This window comes from Anas platyrhynchos, chromosome 38, assembly GCF_047663525.1.
Source record: "Anas platyrhynchos isolate ZD024472 breed Pekin duck chromosome 38, IASCAAS_PekinDuck_T2T, whole genome shotgun sequence".
NCBI lineage: Eukaryota > Metazoa > Chordata > Aves > Anseriformes > Anatidae > Anas > Anas platyrhynchos.
The window spans coordinates 3,626,058-3,643,974 of record NC_092626.1 but is presented as its reverse complement, the minus strand read 5'-3'; the positions used below and the strand labels follow the sequence as shown (position 1 = coordinate 3,643,974).

The 17,917-nt window shown below is 41.3% G+C and overlaps 2 long non-coding RNA genes across 2 annotated transcripts; both read right to left on the bottom strand.

The window, feature by feature from the left end:
* Positions 1-154: 154 nt before the first annotated feature.
* On the bottom strand, positions 155-6,048 carry LOC119717138 (uncharacterized). The gene is made up of 4 exons (XR_005266167.2): positions 5,904-6,048; positions 4,762-4,842; positions 3,031-3,284; positions 155-1,483 (listed from the first exon to the last, which is right to left on the bottom strand). It is a non-coding gene; the product is annotated as an uncharacterized lncRNA (long non-coding RNA).
* Positions 6,049-8,638: 2,590 nt separating this feature from the next.
* On the bottom strand, positions 8,639-10,707 carry LOC140001133 (uncharacterized). The gene is made up of 2 exons (XR_011806274.1): positions 10,579-10,707; positions 8,639-9,322 (listed from the first exon to the last, which is right to left on the bottom strand). It is a non-coding gene; the product is annotated as an uncharacterized lncRNA (long non-coding RNA).
* Positions 10,708-17,917: the final 7,210 nt, after the last annotated feature.

Here is a 17,917-nt window from a genome sequence, read left to right as displayed (position 1 = left end):
GTGAAATACGTCAAATCCCTTAGTTAGCTCAAGGACAGTGTGCAACAGTTTCTGAAGAAAACAATGGGAAAAGAAAAAAAAAACACTTTACAAGAGCACGAGATCTACTGAATACGCTCTTTATGTTTCCAGAGGTTAAACAGTAACAATACAAGTGACATCCTACTTTTCTTACACTATTAAATAAAATGTGACACTGCAGAGAACAGATTAAATATCCCACGCCATTTCAGTGGAGAAAATGAGTTCATTCTTCATACTTCAGAGAAAGGAAAGGCTTACACTTCAGACAATCTTTTATTACTTATCAGTCTACCACATCTGTGCTCACAATCGCAAGTACACGAACAACAAAGAAACCTGGAATCTGCTTCCTTAGCAAGACACCTTTGAAAAGTTAGTATCGCCTCTACAAATTAGGTCACAGCTTAAGGATTTGACAAAAATCGTGTTGACAAGCCCTTTTACCCAAGAGGATTCTTATCTGGTCATATTCTCCCCACACAGGATTCATGCAGCACATAAACAGCAGCCCTTATCTGCTTTGGGCCAACCTCCAGGACTCCTAGCAATTTGCCTCAATTCTAATTGCCTCATTCTAATTTCCCTCATTCTGCTCTCCCCTCAAGACGGTCCTTACTTATGCCCTCTCCAACTCCTGCAAAGGAACGTTCTTCTTCACGTACCTAGTGCCAGTCTTACCCACTTCCCCCGCTGGAGCCTACGATAACCACTTTCCTCCCATGAGAGACTGGCAAACCCTCAGTACACTGCAATAGTATGGATGGGAAATTCTAATACTGCATTTGGAAGCAATTTCAGAAAAGTAGTCACTTATCCATGGCTACCCTGTTTATGTCAACCTGCTAACTTCAGGTTTAAAATCATCTCTGAAAGAAATAAAGATCCTTTTCATGTTCCTAATACATCAAAGCATAAAAAACAAACAAACAAACAAACAAACAGAAAAACAACAACTCATAATAAACATCCCCAAATAAAAGCCTATCATCAGAAAAATTGTTAAAACAACAATCATAACCAATAGTACTAGCAGGTCATCAGTGAGGTATTTTAAAATTCAACAAGGCCTTTTACCTTAAAAATTAGGCAAAGAATCTGTCTCCTCAACTACAGTTGACCAAAAGCAAACGGTGGCCTACAGAAATCTACACAAGGTGTGGAAACTAAACAGCCACAGTGCATTATAGGTTGAATTACTTCACAATCTGTATGTCCTTCCAATTAATTGTTTTAATTGGCATTGCTTAACAACTGACTTAAGTTGTAATTGTACAGGTCACAAGAATATGTCCTATTTGAGCATTTAAAAAAGTTGGAATTTGACATACTTTGAGCTCATAGTGCTGCACAATAACTACATTGTCTGGCTCTGTAGAAGCTTCCACGGTGGTCTCAACACTCATCTGGTGCTGTTCTACCTGGGAATGCCCAGTAGGAGCCATTTGAAGCTTGTAAGAATCTGGAATGACACAAATTTCTTCAGTCAGGTTTCCGGTTTATGGAGAATACAGTCTCAGTGAAGTATCCTGTACCTGCAAAACAATCTCTTTCTACAAATACAGAGACAGCACTGTTACCATCTTCACTGAGAAATACTTGGCTTCTCCCTTCTTTCCAGCTAATGTCACTGCTCCATTAAACTTTGAAACTGCGACAAAAAAAAACAAACACCCCCTCCCCCCAATCAAACCAAAAGCACTAGAGAAAAGGGTAACAGCGGGAAAAAAACAGTCATGTTGCCAATTCACGTTAGGAAACGCATCTTACACTGCAATGTTAGGGCATAAATCTCCTATTCCACATGTTACTCTGGATCCACACATCTTGAAGTGCAGCTTTTTAACCTAAGCTGCTGTGGTATACTTGCCTGAAGTAACTAGGAAAAGAAGACTAACATTCACATTTTTTAAGGAAAATCTACAGCACTGAAGAGGCTTTCAGGGTAGGGCGTAGCTGCATTACCTGAGCGTTCCCTAGGCTCCCAACCTTAGATGCTATCGCACTAGGGGAACTTGGTGTGCTAGCTCTAAGGAACAGTACAGAGCGTAGAGTGCAGTGGAGACACCACGGCTAGGCTCTGTGACCAGGTGGGGACTCGATTGTTCTTGTGCACACCGAGACCGATATGCCGCACTTTTTGCTACCCTGAGCCAAGGACCTGTCATGTTTTGACAAATGCTGTACCCTAGTGTACTTTTTGCTCATTACAATATCATTAGAATACCAACACACACTCCAGCCCAAAAACTACCCGCCTCCAAGGTGCGACCCCCCCTCACTGAGCTTGCGCCCTGAATTTCTCGGAGCCTATTGCTTTAAACGGAGACGGGAGAACTTTTCACCAATCGTAATTAAGATATGCTTGACTAGAGCCACTCAAGCTCCACCGAAATGATAGAAAATAAGATAAATTGGCCCAAGAGAGAGGGGATGTCAGGGAAGATATCACCTTTAGGGAAGATATCATCGCTAGGGAAGATATCATCGTTAGGGAAGATATCATCGTTAGGGAAGATATCATCGTTAGGGAAGATATCATCGTTAGGACCATCCCGAGGGAATGCACCATCCCGAGGACCTCCTGACCCCTGGGATCAGTGGACGAGCTGAGCCTCTCTTCCCCCGCCCCACTGAGACGCCTTTGGGTGAGATTTGAACACTTGGTTATACTGTGTGTCTCCACGGAAACTTAGAAATCTCTAGAGTCTTTGTGCCTGTTAGCATGTTAATTTCCAGGCTGTGCACCTGCGTCACCTGTGTATTTCATGCATGCTAGCTTGCTTTTGCAGACAGCAACTATCGCCGGCAATCCAAAGACCCTGTGTACCGGTTGCTGTAATAAATTGCACTTGATTGCATTGTTCCTAGCCGTGATAGTTCTCATTAAACACGCCTAGAGTAAGGGTGGTTATACGTTATTGGTGAATCCCTGACCATGGTAGTTCAGTGCAAACGTAACAGCACATGAAAACAAGGCCACCTCCATTACCAATGAATTTTGCTTACCTTACTTGCAACTCAATTGATCCTTTACATACAGTCAACAAATCCTATGAGAATAAAAAGAAAAAAGAGACCTCTCCGCATATTTCTTCTGGCGGTGCAACGTTTGTAAACAGAATGGATAGGGTCAGGGTGTGAATGGAGACTTCTCCCAAGCATGCAACACCGCGGGTGCCAAATAAGAAACCTGGCCATATCCCTCTTTTCCTGTTATTAGCAGATGAGGCTCACATGATGTCGGTTTCTAGTAAGCACTCCTAGAACAAGAGTCATAAGAAAACAAGTTTAGAAATGAGGTGCTGAATAGACACACAGATGTTCCAAGTACTTTTCCTAGATACTTTCCCCCTCCCGCCCCAATAATCTCCATATTCCAGCAAGTAATAAGCTGTTCTGTGATCAGGAAGACCATTAAAGCCCGTTTTCTTACAATCTTGCACCATACCTCCCCCTGAGAAATCCTGCCCATCTCTACCGCGTCTGCTATTCATTTGGCTGGGCTAAGTAATGACTCCTCAAGTGTACACGTGGACTGTCTAGCCGAATACACAGATGACACCCGGTCTGCTACCTGATATTGGAGAGCACAGCAACTTTCTCTCTCAGCACACACCACTCTGCATCTCATCGCTTCCTATATACACCAATCTTCAGAAGGTCTCAAGTTTAAGTACCCGAGAGATCTCTACATCTGTCAAATTTAGCTGAAATGTGGCCCTCGTTACTGAAGAAGGTAGCAAGAAAGGAGCAGAACAGCTTTTCTAGAAAAAAAAGGGATGTGGGCCATATCTAAAGCAGGGCATAACTGGATTGGTTCAATGACAGCAATACATGAAACACATGTAAGATTTCCCGTTAATTTATTCTCACAGTCATTCTAATTGTTTCATCTTCTTCCCTTATGTTTCCTATTCTTTACTAACCCAAGATTGCGAATTAATAGCCTGGCAATCTTGATTTCCTACTAGGAAATACATTCCCAAGAAGCATTTGCTTTTTTCCCACTACACTAAGGTTGTACCTTTACTGGCTTAAATCCAAGATGCTAGAGAGTTAACCTTGCTCAAAGGGTCAGCACATTTTCTGGACAGCACAGCAACAGGAAGTGAGAAAAATAACTGACCCGACTGTGACAACATAATCTAACTTTCCAACCGTGGGCTTACGTGACTTCCACATTAAAATACCAAAAGATAACACAATTTGGTGGTTTAATGGTAACAAATAAAAACACTTTGAATTTTTCTCCAGGTGTTTTAACAAGCCATTTCTCAGTTTGCTTTCTGCTACAGAGTTCGCTACTCGTTTTAACAGTCCTGGGTAACAGAAGGGCAAAAGGTGGCAACACAAACCCAGGAAGTTGGTTATTTTTAGCTAAAAGGACAGACGGCACATTTATGTGGTCTTGAGTCTTTCAAAGAATGCCATGGATTTTTCTAGTAGTCTGTGGATCACTTTGGCTTAGGAGGAGAAGCCTGGGCTTTTCACTTGGATCATTTAGAGCAACCCACTTCATTAGAACTTTAGTCCCTTCACTTTCTTCTTGAGAATAGTGAGCACCCCTTCAACACACAAACTTGATGTTCCCCTTTCATCTGCCACCCCTCACACTTCTAACAGCTGAAACTGTTTACAAAGACTCAGCAGTCCTGACAATGTAAACATAATGGGGACCCATCTTTCTTTGCCTGCTGAAACAGAGGAACTTTTCCTCTGGTCTGTCAGGCATTTTACCTGGTAGTTCATCTCCAGACATTAAGGATGTGTCGGCATCACTGTCAAGTATATCAGCTTGTAAAATAGGATTTACATTTCCTGAAAGACAAAAGAGGTTTCTTAACTTTCCTGAATAGCCTGTGCCTCTTTCTCTTCCATTAAGACAGCTTCTAAACTGTGCCAAAACCCTTTCTTCATTTGAGGGCACACACTGAATGCTATTTCCTACAGTTCATCCCACCACAGATCTAAGGAGACGGCACAAGTCTCTATAAAGCTGTCTTAGGTCCCATTGATGTGTATGTATAAGGTACGCTACTCTGTTGGTGATTTTTTTCCCCCCTTAGAATAAAGAAAATGAGGAACAAATTCTGTAGCTGATGAATAGCTATTAAAATAAGGCCCCTTCTTTCTGAAGGGGCCTCAAAACCCCTCATATAGTAATACACTTTTCTTATTTGCAAAACTTTCCAGTATTGTACAGTTATGTAATATACACTCTGCATTTTCAACCTGGAAATCCAGTATTTCTTAATTTGTTACACCAAACTTTTTCTAGGAACCTGCAATGAAAGAAAAGGCATTTATAGCTTCTGCAATAAGCTTCCAAGATATGAGACCTAATGACCCAGAGTAAAATACTGTAATGAAAAATTGATCCAGAAACAGATCTTTTTTTCTCCAAAAAATTCTCAAAAATTGAGCAAACTTGCGTTGTGGCAGTCTCATTAGTTCATCAAATCTGCTTTTCAGTCAGTAAATTTGCAGAAAGCACTTCGAGCACTATGTTTCAAGCTGCTACAATTACTAGAAAGAAGAAAATAATTATGACTCAAACTACTACCTTTGATCCGGGAAACAATCAAATGCAAATACATCCCCTATCCATTCATACAGGAGTACTGAGACCAAGAACACAATGTCAAGATGAAAGCGCCTACGCGGATTAATTAATTAAGCAAACTTGGGAATCAAAGAGTTGATTCTAGAACTAACTACTTGATGCTATCATCTTGACCATATATATCCAGTACCAGACTTGCCCTCCACGGGACGACACAGTGTCTCCACATATCACTCTTTTATTCACGTTGTAATTTTTTTTTCCTAGAAAGTTGGACTTTGCCACATTAGCATTAACACTGAAATGAAGTTCTCACCTCTTTATTTCGCAAGTTGAAGAGGAACTCTCTGTCAAAGCGTCCTGGTCTCCGTAAAGCAGGATCTATAGAACCTGGTCTGTTGGTGGCTCCGATTACCACAATCTCCCCTCTGTTGTCTATGCCATCCAGAAGTGTTGAGACAATGGCACTAGTAGAAAAACATAGATTATACTTGCAAGTTAGGTACATTTTTTTCCATTCCATATGACTTTCTTCCATGAGTAGTCAGAAAGGAAAAGCATTTAAGGACAAGATTCATTTTAAGACATAAAAAGTAGGTGCATTAACACACACCGGGTGCTGATAGCAGGGTTGGAGTATTCTTTTCAATGATCCTTTCAAATCACCTGAAGTTTATGATTTGGAAACAAATCGTACCAGTACTTGCTACAGCGTTTTGGCTACCATAAAAAATGAACAAACAAGAAAAAAAAGGGGGTAGGGGAGGGGTCCGAACTTAATTCAATTACAGGTTCGGGACGCAAGCTTCCTATATGAATTTAAAAATGGAGCGGGGAAGGTTAAATCTAATGAAAGTCACAGGGAAAGTAAGCGTTTTGGTTCAGAAGACAACCCAGAAACCCACTAGGCCCACATAGAAAAGATGCTCAGGATGAAGATCCCTCATCAAACGGCAATCCCACAGCTACAACCTCAGCGGAAATTAAACCAATTGGGCCCAAATTCTTTAGACATGAAGCACCTGCCAAGTTCATCCTCTCCCACACCCTCTCAGGCCAGCCAGACATAACCAGCCATGACTACCCAATCCCAAAAAAGTCAGCTTCAACAGTGGGGCAATAAGCTACAAAGGACCACAACTTCAAGGAATCCATCTATTAACAAGGACAGCAGGACATACCCGTGGAGGCCAAGGAAAGAGCTGACTGTTTGTAGAGCGACGAAGAGAGCATCACTCACGCTCACCAACCACGAAAACTGCTAGGCACTGCAGTGCTCGGACCAAACATTCCGAAAGCCTGTGACACATGACCACTAACGGTCACTGGTGGCCAGTAGTTACCAGTAGCAACGCATCGCATGCACGGGTGCACCTAAGGAAGTCTCAGCCTACCCCCGAATATACTCAACTCCCAATGCCAGGACTGACAATACCTCTCTGTTGGCAAAAGAAAGCGCGAGTCGAGGCCAATATCATACCATAGCACAAAGGCTTGCTAAGAAAGATCATTTGAGTAGCTTTGCAAGAACAGGTGACTTACTTTCTTATAAGGTTATCAAACAGAAAGGATGGATTTGTAGTACGGTAGCGACTTCCTCAAAGTCTGCAGCTTCGGCTCCAAATTCCCATTTTCTCCACGCACCTGCCTTGCAGCTATTGCATCAGCTCTGGTCCTCAGCGTTCTGCTGACTGAAATGCAGAAACAAACCTACATTGCACAAAAAGAAGATTTGCAAGAGGAACATGCTGAGCCCATTCTTTGGGCTCAATATCAGCATAGATACAACCAGAACCACTGACATGATAGAGCATGATAAGCACACACTGCAATGCGAAATAATGGGAACAAAAGCAAGGAGGCCATGTAGGCTATCCTCTCTCCCAGTTGAGTTTACTTTATGGAAAAATGCTAGAACAACCTGGTTGGACTGGAAGAACAGCAGCAGGTAGAAAGGTACCCTTCATCATTTAACATGACCAAAATTACTACCTTGGCTATTCTTCCGAATAGTGAGGGAACTGGATGGTGACAAAGATGAAACAATTGCTGGGATTGTGGACTTAATGAATCAACTGATCTCCAAAAAGTTCTCAAAACATCCAGCGTACTACCTCAAAATATAGGAAGGCTATTTTGATGAAATGTTCTCTATGGCACAATTCTGCTTTAAGGAAAAAAAATCTTTCTGTATACACTCTGCATAATGTAGAAGCTAGGAAGGACCTGGGTGATTTTCAGAAAATTTCCAACACTAAGACTTTGGGGAATAATAAAGACCAGTTATACTGTTTTCTGTATTAGATAGTAAAGTATAAAAATAGTACCATGTAAAAGAGAAGTGAGCTCAAGATAAAAAAAGTAAAAATAGATTCCAAAGATGAGAGTGTTCTACTATCGATTTTCAAGTATCCAGGGGAAAAAAAAAAAGTGCCTCGTAAAAAAAAAAAAAAAAAAAAAAAAAAGTATTACTTAAAAATATACACAGTACGCTATTTTACTTTTTAAAAATTTTCACGATATTGTGACTGGAAATAATGTCAAGGTAAAAAACATATTTTACTGTTTCTAACAGTCTGTGAGAGAGATGTAAAATAATAACCTAGAAAGCAGATGTATATTAAGTAACTATTTGCCACTGTCCTTCCTAGAAAGAAATGTCTCTAAACTTACTTTGGAAATTTTAATTATCCCTTTCTTATTTTGGGTATTTGAAATCTTTGCTGCTTTGATAGCTACCTGAAAGACTTAAAAAAATAAAACACCATACAGCAAATGTTAAGTTACATATTTCCAAAGCTACCTGCTTAAGTTCCCAGGTAGTAGTCACAAACATTTGCAAGAAATACTGAACTGGGATTATTCTTCCAGTAGAGCACTCCTGTTTTCATTGCAGCCTACTCAAAAAGAACTTTACACCAGCAGGATGCTAATACCAATATGTATTTATATACACATTTTTTTCTCTTTAAGACCAAATATCCCAAAGTCATTAATGTAATAAAGTGTTGCAGGAAGCACGGCCGAAAGCACGACAGACACACAGTAGAGTCAGATCATGCTCCATTTTATTGCCCGAATAGCCTAACTTTTATAGAGAACTTAACAGGGGTGGACAGTGTTTCACACAAGATTATTGGTCAAAAGCACTCAGACAAACAACTGCAAGAAAACAACCCCACCTGCAAGAAAACAACCCCCTTGTGATTAGCAGTCACATAGACCTTGTCCTTGAAGCCAGCTACTGGTAACAATATTTTTCTGAGTTCCTCAATTGGGCGATGTGGGAACACTGTCATGGGAACTTCTCATAGTTGCCCTGGTAGCTTGGTTTGCTCAGCTACAGCAAGCCATGGGATTTTTGCTGTTTCAAGAAATCCCTCAACAATAAAGGAGTAAAACACTTCCTGGCAAAATGGGGAAGGAAAGACGCAGGAAAGTGACTTTAGTCTTTGTCAGAAGACATGCTGTCAGTTTCATGAAGCAACTAATAAAAGCAATAAACAAAAAGTAACCTGAAATCTACGTGTCCCTGCAACTACATAGTTATTGCCACCACATGCAATGGGGGAACATGCATCTCCACTATTAAATGGATTGAATTTTATCACATGCACATAATCTTCACAGTCCACAATGTAAGCAGCATTTCTAGTAGAATCTTGCTTCATTTCCAGGGGACTATGTCAAAGTATCGTGGAAGTGATGTCTTCTTCAGGATGGAGGTCAATGTTCCTATAGGGAAAGTATTAAAAAGCATGCATTGTGTATTTGCATAAAGAAAAAAAAAGTATTTGTGGCGCAACAACTCAAGATTTCTTGTAACACCATATTTATGGACACAAAAGGTCAACTTAAGCTCATTAGATCCAGATTTAACACCTAATTCCAACTATCAAGAGATTAACTAACCTAACTGACCTAATTCACTAACAGGCATTCAAAACTTTTTCTACAGACATCAGTAACAACTGCAGGTTTTGTGCTACTGATGGCAACCTATCAAGACATGGGATTAAGTAACTCGACGTACCAGAAAAGTCACCCACGTAATTTTAAAAATTTCAACCAAATGACAACAACATATCTATTATTACCTTCAAATTCTCTTCCCTGGTGTACCTCTTTAAAGGACAATCGGTATCTAACTAAAAGCAGAATTAAAACCACCAAACTCTAAATGCAAACACGATTCTGCACATTACTTGTCTCATGGCATAAGCCAGCCCAACTGCAGACAGTGCCTCTATGCCTCTGTACTTGCACAGAAAAAGTTCATTTTCAACTGGATCAAAAGTATACCGAAACATTAATGCTTTACTCCATTCAAGCACTTTCCAAGAAAATCAGACTCCTGTGCTTGCACACAACTGATTTGGGGATCATCCCTGATTTGACATCAGCGTACACCTTTTGAGAAATGACCATGTTCTCCACGTGCAGCATGGAAAGATAGCTTCCAACTTCAGACCCTTGTCATATTTTGTTGCGTTAATGACCTGAAGGGCTCAGCACCGAGGCTGAACATCATGCCTGGGAGCCACCACAGTTTGATGGCGCTATCAGCGGGACTCAAAGAGGCTCTCCACGTTGGTAGCGTGCATTTATTAACCAACACAACAAACCACCACGTTGACAGAAGGACGTTAGCCACATAACTCGCATCGCCACGCTCCTAAGGCCAAACACAACTCCTCGCCACCTCGAAGGCTCCCCACCACGGCAGACCCCCTGCCTTGGGGCAGCACCAGGGGGACAACCCGGCCGTGCGGCTCAGCCCCCCTCCCCGCACCCTTCACCTTCCCGCTCCCTCCTTTTCCCTTGGGGGCCCAGCGGCTGCCCCAAAGGAGCCCACCCCACACCGTGCGGCCCCACAACGCTACCAGCAAGGGCCCGGGCCCGGGCCCAACCCCCGGCGCAGCCCCGCTCCTGCTCGGGCCCGGGGGAAAGCCCCGAGCCCTCTGCGGCTCCCCCGGGCCCTCCCCACGCACCTCTCCGGCCCCGCACGGCCGCGCTTCCCGGCAGCGCCTCCCAGCCCCGGGCCACCCCCTGTCCGTCCGGGGCAGCGGCCCTGCGCTCCCTAATTGGGCGGCAGCGGAGGATTTCAATTCAAAGCGCCGGAAAGGACCGGAGCCCTGCCGGCAGCCGCGGCCTCCCGACGGCCGGAGCTGGGTGAGCGGGGGCAGCCTCAGCCCGCTGGGGCCTCGCGGCGTGCCCGGGGAGCCGGGCGGTGGGGAAGCGGGGGGACCCTCGGAGCTCGGGGTGGGTCCCGGGTGCTGGCGGCGATGCCGGCTCGTAATGCCGGGTATAGGGTCCAGGGCTTGTCCTGCGGGCTTTTTGGGGTTCTTAGGGTGGGTGCTGGCTCCCAGTGACTTGTATTGTTCCTCAGAAGCATCTCCCGCTGAGGAGAGTGAGGGGGTAGCAACCCCTTCTCGAGAGATTGTTATGCCTGCCCTAGGCTGATTTGGACCTATCCAACAGTTTTGTTTGCGATGGCTCCTGCTTTTTGCTCATGTCAAAGTAAAATGGGGTAAAATAAAGCAACTTCACTCCCCTGGAGGGGGCCTGCAAGAAAGAGAAGGAGGGACTGTTCATCAAGGAGTGTAATGATAAGACAAGGAGAATAGGTTAAAAGTTAACTAACTGATCACTTTCATGACTTAAATAAAGCTTTCATAACTTAAATCAAGCTGAGGATAGAAGTGTTTTAAGTATGTATGCGAGTCTTCAGCTTTAAATACTAGTGTGTTTTGTTTGCTTGTGCAACTTCAGTGTATTTCTGCTGAGGGTTTCTCATTCTCTGTAGAGCAGAGTGAGGTAAGTAGCATTTGGGATGTTCTTATCCCACCGATAGAGGTATTCCTTTATATTCTTTTAATAAATCCTATTTTTTTATTTAATCCTAATTTGAATCCTGAGCCATTTATACCAGCCTTTATAGGCAAGCTGTGCCAGAGCTCAGTGACCCTCACAGACTTTCCTGATGATCAGATGGACCCTCCTGTGTTTGTGCCTGTTATATCTTCTCATGTCAGTGGGGCACTACTGCAAGGAGCCTGGCTCCCTTCCTTGCAGCCTCTGTTCAGCTCTTTGTACTCATTGACACATTCCCTGCTGAGCCTTCTCTTCTCAGGGCTGAACAGCCCTGGCTCTCTCAGCCCCTCTTCAGAGGAGGGGTGCTTTGATCATCTTTGTGGCTCATCACTGGGGTCTCTTCAGTATGTCAGTGTGCCTCTTGTACTGAGGACTACCCTCTAAAACATTGTGCAGTCCCAAACCATTAGCTGTGCAAGTTATACTGGCTTTTCTAAGCCTGGGATCTTGGCCTGAAAGTTCATTGCCTTTGCTTCTGCCAGACTTCAATGTCACAGCTATCAGATGCTTATGTCTCTAGATTTGCTCTTACACGGATGGGTTTCTAAATCTGCATGCAGCCCTATCAACATTTCCTGGAATAGGAAACCCATTTGAAGTGTTGCTTTATATTGCATAATGTGCTTTATAGGCCACAGTTTGGGAGCCTCCCTCTTAGAAGAGAGCACATGCAAGCACTAAAAGCTCAGTGGAGGGTTGGAGACTGCCAGATTGCAGAATCTCACAAATCAGGAAGAGTGCCGGACAGGAATACTGCAATCTAGGAGTATGCCTGAAAAACAAGAATTAGAGATGGTGGTTAAACACAGCAACCTTGAAAGCACATGTTTGAAAAGTGGTTAATGACCATTAATTTAGGGAAGGTAGGAGAGACCATAGTATTGCTGGAATATGCATCATGTTTGTGTTTGTTTGTTTTTTTTTTAACAACTCTATGGCAAAATAGAAATGGCTTTGCTATGTAGTTAGCCCTAGAAAGTTCACAATACCTAGGCGATACTAAAAAGGTGTATTTAGGCATGAAATGTTGCTACTGGATTTCAAACATGCTAAAATAGGAGTCCAAGGAGATTTAATGTGCTACATTATCAAGAAGCACAGGAAGTGAAGATGCTTTATAACATGTTTTTTCTATGCCCATGCAACACAATATTTGCAATGTCTATCATGGAATGAAAGTCCAGAACTTTTTGAACTTCCTTTAGACATTAGTTAGCTGGCATATGCTTGTTGGAAACCATCACGCACTTATTTTTTCATTTAACATCGGACTTGCGACAATTGACTGTGTAAGTAATAGCATACACTGCCACAGTGAGCACCTGATCGTGAAAGTTAATACCTGGAGTGCAATTTTACTTATATTAGTGCTGCAAAAATATTTTCAACTTTGCTAATCTCTGCATGTCCTTTGTCTTGCAAGGAATGGCTTTGGTTTACTAAATACTATACTGAAGTTCTACTTTGTTTTGAAACAAATTCTTCCACAAGTACCAAGCTAAAATGAGACTCTTTTTTTTCTCTGACCAACTGCTAATCTCTTTGAGTTGTGCTTATAATATTATATATTTAATTTTTGGAGGGGCTGAAGTGGAAAGAGTTCATATCATAGAATGGTTTGTGTTGGAAGAGACCTTAAAGGCCATTTATTTCCAACTTCCCCTGGCAGCAGGCAGGGATACCTCCCACCAGCCCAGTTGTCCAAAGCCCCATCCAACCCAGCCTGGAACATTTCCAGGGATGGGGCATCCACAGCTTCTCTGGACAGCCTGTTCCAGTGCCTCACCACCCTCACAGCAAAGAATGTCTTCCTAAGGTCTAATCTAAATCGACCCTCTTTTGGTGTAAAGCCATTCCCCCTTGTCTTATCCCTACATTGTCTGATAGAGTCCCTCCCCAGCTTTGCTGTAGGACCCCTTAAGGTCTCTGGAGCCTTCTCTTCTGAACAGTCTCAACTCCCACACCCTGTCTTTGTGGGTGAGGTGCTCCAACCCCTTGATTGTCTTTGTGGCCTTCCTCTGGACTCATTGTAATAGGTCTATGCCCTTCTTGTGATGGGGGGGGGGGGGGGCAGATGAGTAGCAGAAGCCTTTGCTATGTATTTTAACTTACAGTCAGGTTCTGACTGTAATTCTTTGTGAATGTAGTTTTGCTTAAAGGGATTGAACTTATTTTATGGCTTCCTCATTATTGCAGTCTTTAACCACTGACAATACTCATCTCCTTTAAATAAGAGATCCTCTAAGTAGTGTTATATACTGTACCCAAGTGCAGCATTTCCTAAACTCTCCCGTCTTCTTGCTGACAATGAAGGTTGTAGGCTGCAATCCAGTTAAGACCTCATTCAGTTTTACTCAAATAAGAGGGATGTGTCACTTACTCTTTTTGATTTAGAACTGTGAATTCCATCCTTATTTGTTCCTGCCTTCTGTGACTTTTACCTTTTTGCTTTTCACTTGTGCCCTGCTGTTGTTCTTGTAAACCCCGACTATGGCACCTTTGCTAACAACTTTGGTCCTTAAGTTTTCCACTTATTTACAAGATTGTATGCGGTCCATAATCCCATGTTTAGTCTTTTATTTTTAGTCTCTTTGGTTCTTCCGTGTAAAGACTTAATAAGAAGCATTTTCTATATTTTCCCTTTTGGCTTCTGCATAATAAAACTGCAAGCTATTGCTTTACAGTCAAGCGTTTGCACATCTCAGAAGTGCTTAGGGATCATTATTGGACGCACCCCTATTTATAAATGCATTTATAGCAGATGACCTTATTTTGATGTAAATCCTTTGGGGGGAGGGGAGGGGGAAAGTAACTGATGGATAAATCAAATGTGATTTTAGTCCTTCCTCTTGATGTATTTTCTGTTTCTGTCTATCAAAGGTCAACGGAGTGCTCTTCTCTCGAGAGTAGAAAAAGGAAAGGGACTGCAGCTGTGAAACCAGCCTCTTACATTACTTGGATACATTACATTACTTGGATACAAAAAATAAAATAAATTTTATTTTTTGTATCCAAGTAATGTAATGTATCCAAGAAAAAAAAATAAAATAAATTTTATTTTTTGCCTAGAATAGGGAAAGATTCTTCAGTTGCTGAAAACATGCTGGTAGTTATTGTGCTACCCACATTATGTCATTTTTTTGCCTACTTTATTTGCACTTTAACTCTATTAATTGCTATTAAATCTTCTAATTGACTGTCAAGTTATAATTCTCTTTCATTTGGGGGGGGGAGGGAAGGACTAAAGGGAAGGAGGCAGATGGGTGCATGGGAATGTAATCTAATCATTCTGTAAGGGAGTGTGGGCCCAAAGGTGGGTGTAAGATAGTGTCATATGGTTGATGTTATTTATGATACTAGTAAGGGATATATGGATATAATTAGGTGTGTGTTGCTTTAATGCATTTGTTAGATCTGTGTAGCAGTGCTATCAACATTATAGTAAACTATTAACGTGGGAGGGGGGAAAAATGTTTATTTTTGGTTGGGAGATGGTGTATGTTTTCCCAGATCACTACTTGAAGCATGTTAATATTATTTACTGCTTTTGGAAGGTAAATGTCTGCTGTGATGAACGCTATTTCTGCAAATAATTAACTGTATTTATGCAGTAGTCCTGTGAAAATCAATTTATTTTCTTATGAGTAAAGTTCAAAATATATGCCTGGCATTTTAAAGATCAGGATAAAGGACTTTATTTCAAAAAGTTAGCTCTAAGACCAAAGCACCGGAATAACTTCAATTATAAGTACTACTTTGTTCGTTACAAATGCAAATATTTACTTTATAATTTTGTTCTGTAAGATATATATATATGTATCTTGTTTTAAAGTAACTTTTAAAGCTATGCTGAACATAAAACATTGTTTGTTTGTTTGTTTTTTCTGTCCTATTAGCACCACGGAGATTTCACGGTATTACTTAATGATGTGATGGAAACTTGGAAATATTTGTTACATGACAAACTAGGATTATCACATGAAAACATGGAAAAGCCAGAAAATTATGCTGACGTTAAAAAAGCCTATGATACCTGTTGGGAATTGGGAATTGGCATACAGGGCGTGGACGTGAGTCCGTGGAACAATTGTTCGATCTGAGCTTGCCTTAAGCAACCAGGAGTAGGCCTTAGAAAATCTCATGGCCTGCTGTAGCTGAGCAAACCAAGCTACCAGGGCAACTATGAGAAGTTCCCATGACAGTGTTCCCACATCGCCCAATTGAGGAATTCAGAAAAATATTGTTACCAGTAGCTGGCTTCAAGGACAAGGTCTATGTGACTGCTAATCACAAGGGGGTTGTTTTCTTGCCGGTGGGGTTGTTTTCTTGTAGTTGTTTGTCCGAGTGCTTTTGACCAATAATCTTGTGTGAGACACTATCCGCCCCTGTTAAGTTCACTATAAAAGCGAGGCTATTCGGGCAATAAATGGGAGCAGCATGATCTGACTCTACTGGTGTCTGTCGTGCTTTCGGCCGTGCATCCTCTAACAGATACCTTCTTAGCAAGCAGCAATATGTTAGATATCATAGATATATGTCAGAAGTGCTATGCTCTTGCACTTGTATCTGAAGAGGAAAGCATAGCCCCTGTAAGTATTTTGTTTGTTTGATCTCTGTTTTACCATATTTCTGATTCCAGTTATGGATTTACAGTGCATCTAAAATATATACGGAAGTCTTGAATTAGTCACAAATGACTTTCCTTTTCTCTGGAGGAACAGATGACTTTAAATTATTAAATCTTTAAGAGATCTTAGATCCATTCAAAAATTGCATATTTCTGCTGTCTTGCTGGATGGGTAGATCACAGCTCCACTGAGTATCTTGTTCTTTCTCACAAACAGAACTGAAAACTGAATTGTAGAGACTTGATGTAGATGGATCAAAGCTTAGTGATTAATGTGTCATGGAGTTTTGGATATATGTTGATAGGCAGTCCAAATAGTTTTGGTTTTCATTTTGAAAAATACCTCGCTCTTAATGGCAAAAAAAGATCTCCATATTCTTCATGTATCTTCATGTTAGATTTTTCCAGAGACCGCAAGAGGTTCCACTTCAGCTACTCAGTCAAGCATCTGTTGCAGTTTCTTGTGCTTCAGATGTTATAACGCTACACATGAGGCCATGCTCCAGGCTAGAGAAATTGTAGTACATCTTGCAGTCTGACTATGGAAATAACAAAAATTTGGTTGTATATTTTGATCTGGTAACAAAGATCAGAATAAGATGGATGCAGTTGGAAGGGACCTGCAAAAATTGAGTCCAAATGTCCTACTGTGAGTCTGTTTTCCTCACAGTTAGGCAATCTGTCTAGAAGGACCATGAGGGACAAAATCAAAAACCATGTGAAAATCCAGGAAAACTACATCCACTGCTTTCCCTTCCTCTACTAAGAGTGTGATCTTATCATAAAAGGATATCAAATTAGTGAGATGGACTTTCCTGAACCCGTGTTGCTGGGTCTGATGGTTGTGTATTAGTAGCAATTAAAGGAAGTTTAAAATACAAGCATGCCACGTGATTGTATTTGATTCTGTGCTCTCTAGAGCATGGGAAGATTAAAAGACAAAGGAAACTTATAATGAAAAAATAGTAAACATTGGAATTAGCTGCACCTATTTCGAGCTTGTAACAAAAATTACAGAGAGGAGTTATCTGTCTGCTTGCAGGAAGGTAACATGCATTATTAGAGGAAAAATTAGTCAGTAAAGGACAGGATATTTCAATTGCTTGGAGTAACTCTTCCTCCTGAGTTGGGAATAAAGCTGTGTCCATGAAAAAGTAGTCAAATACTGGAACAGGTTGCCCGGAGAAGATGTGGAATCTTGCCTTTAGAGATATTAACCTTGGCTTGGGGTAAGGGATATGTCTTGTAGGGATAAGACATCACTGAGCAACTTGGTCTAACTTGTCTTGCTTCAAGCAAGTAACTGGACTAGGTGATCTCAAAAGATCCCTTCTAACCTAAATTGTTGTATGAGTCTGACAGGTATGCTTGTAACAAACTTGCCTACTTAAGTTTAGAGAATCTGCACTCAAACAGTTCTACAAAAGACATAAAGGAGGACTAAAATTCAGGAAGATGCAATTGCTTTTCTTAACTTTTTTTTTTTTTTTTTTTAATAAAAAAACACTACACATGAGGCCATTTTTTTTTTAAAAAAAAAAAAAGGCAGCTGCTTTTAGGGCAGTAACTGTAAAGGTTGTCCTGAGTTAATTTGAGTCTTACATGTCATTTCTCTCTTAGAACAGTTGTATTTCTAAAGACTAAAGAAAAAGTAGCTTTTGGTGTTCAAAACATTAGCAAGCTGGAGAAAATCGTAGCTTTACTTGGTGTTAGTACTACTTTTGTGTTTCAGTCATCTTTGTATTTAAATTTATTCAATTCTTTTTATTAAAGGTTCAACTGCCAGAATTTATTACTGGCATAATGAATGTACCAGAAAATAGAGGCTG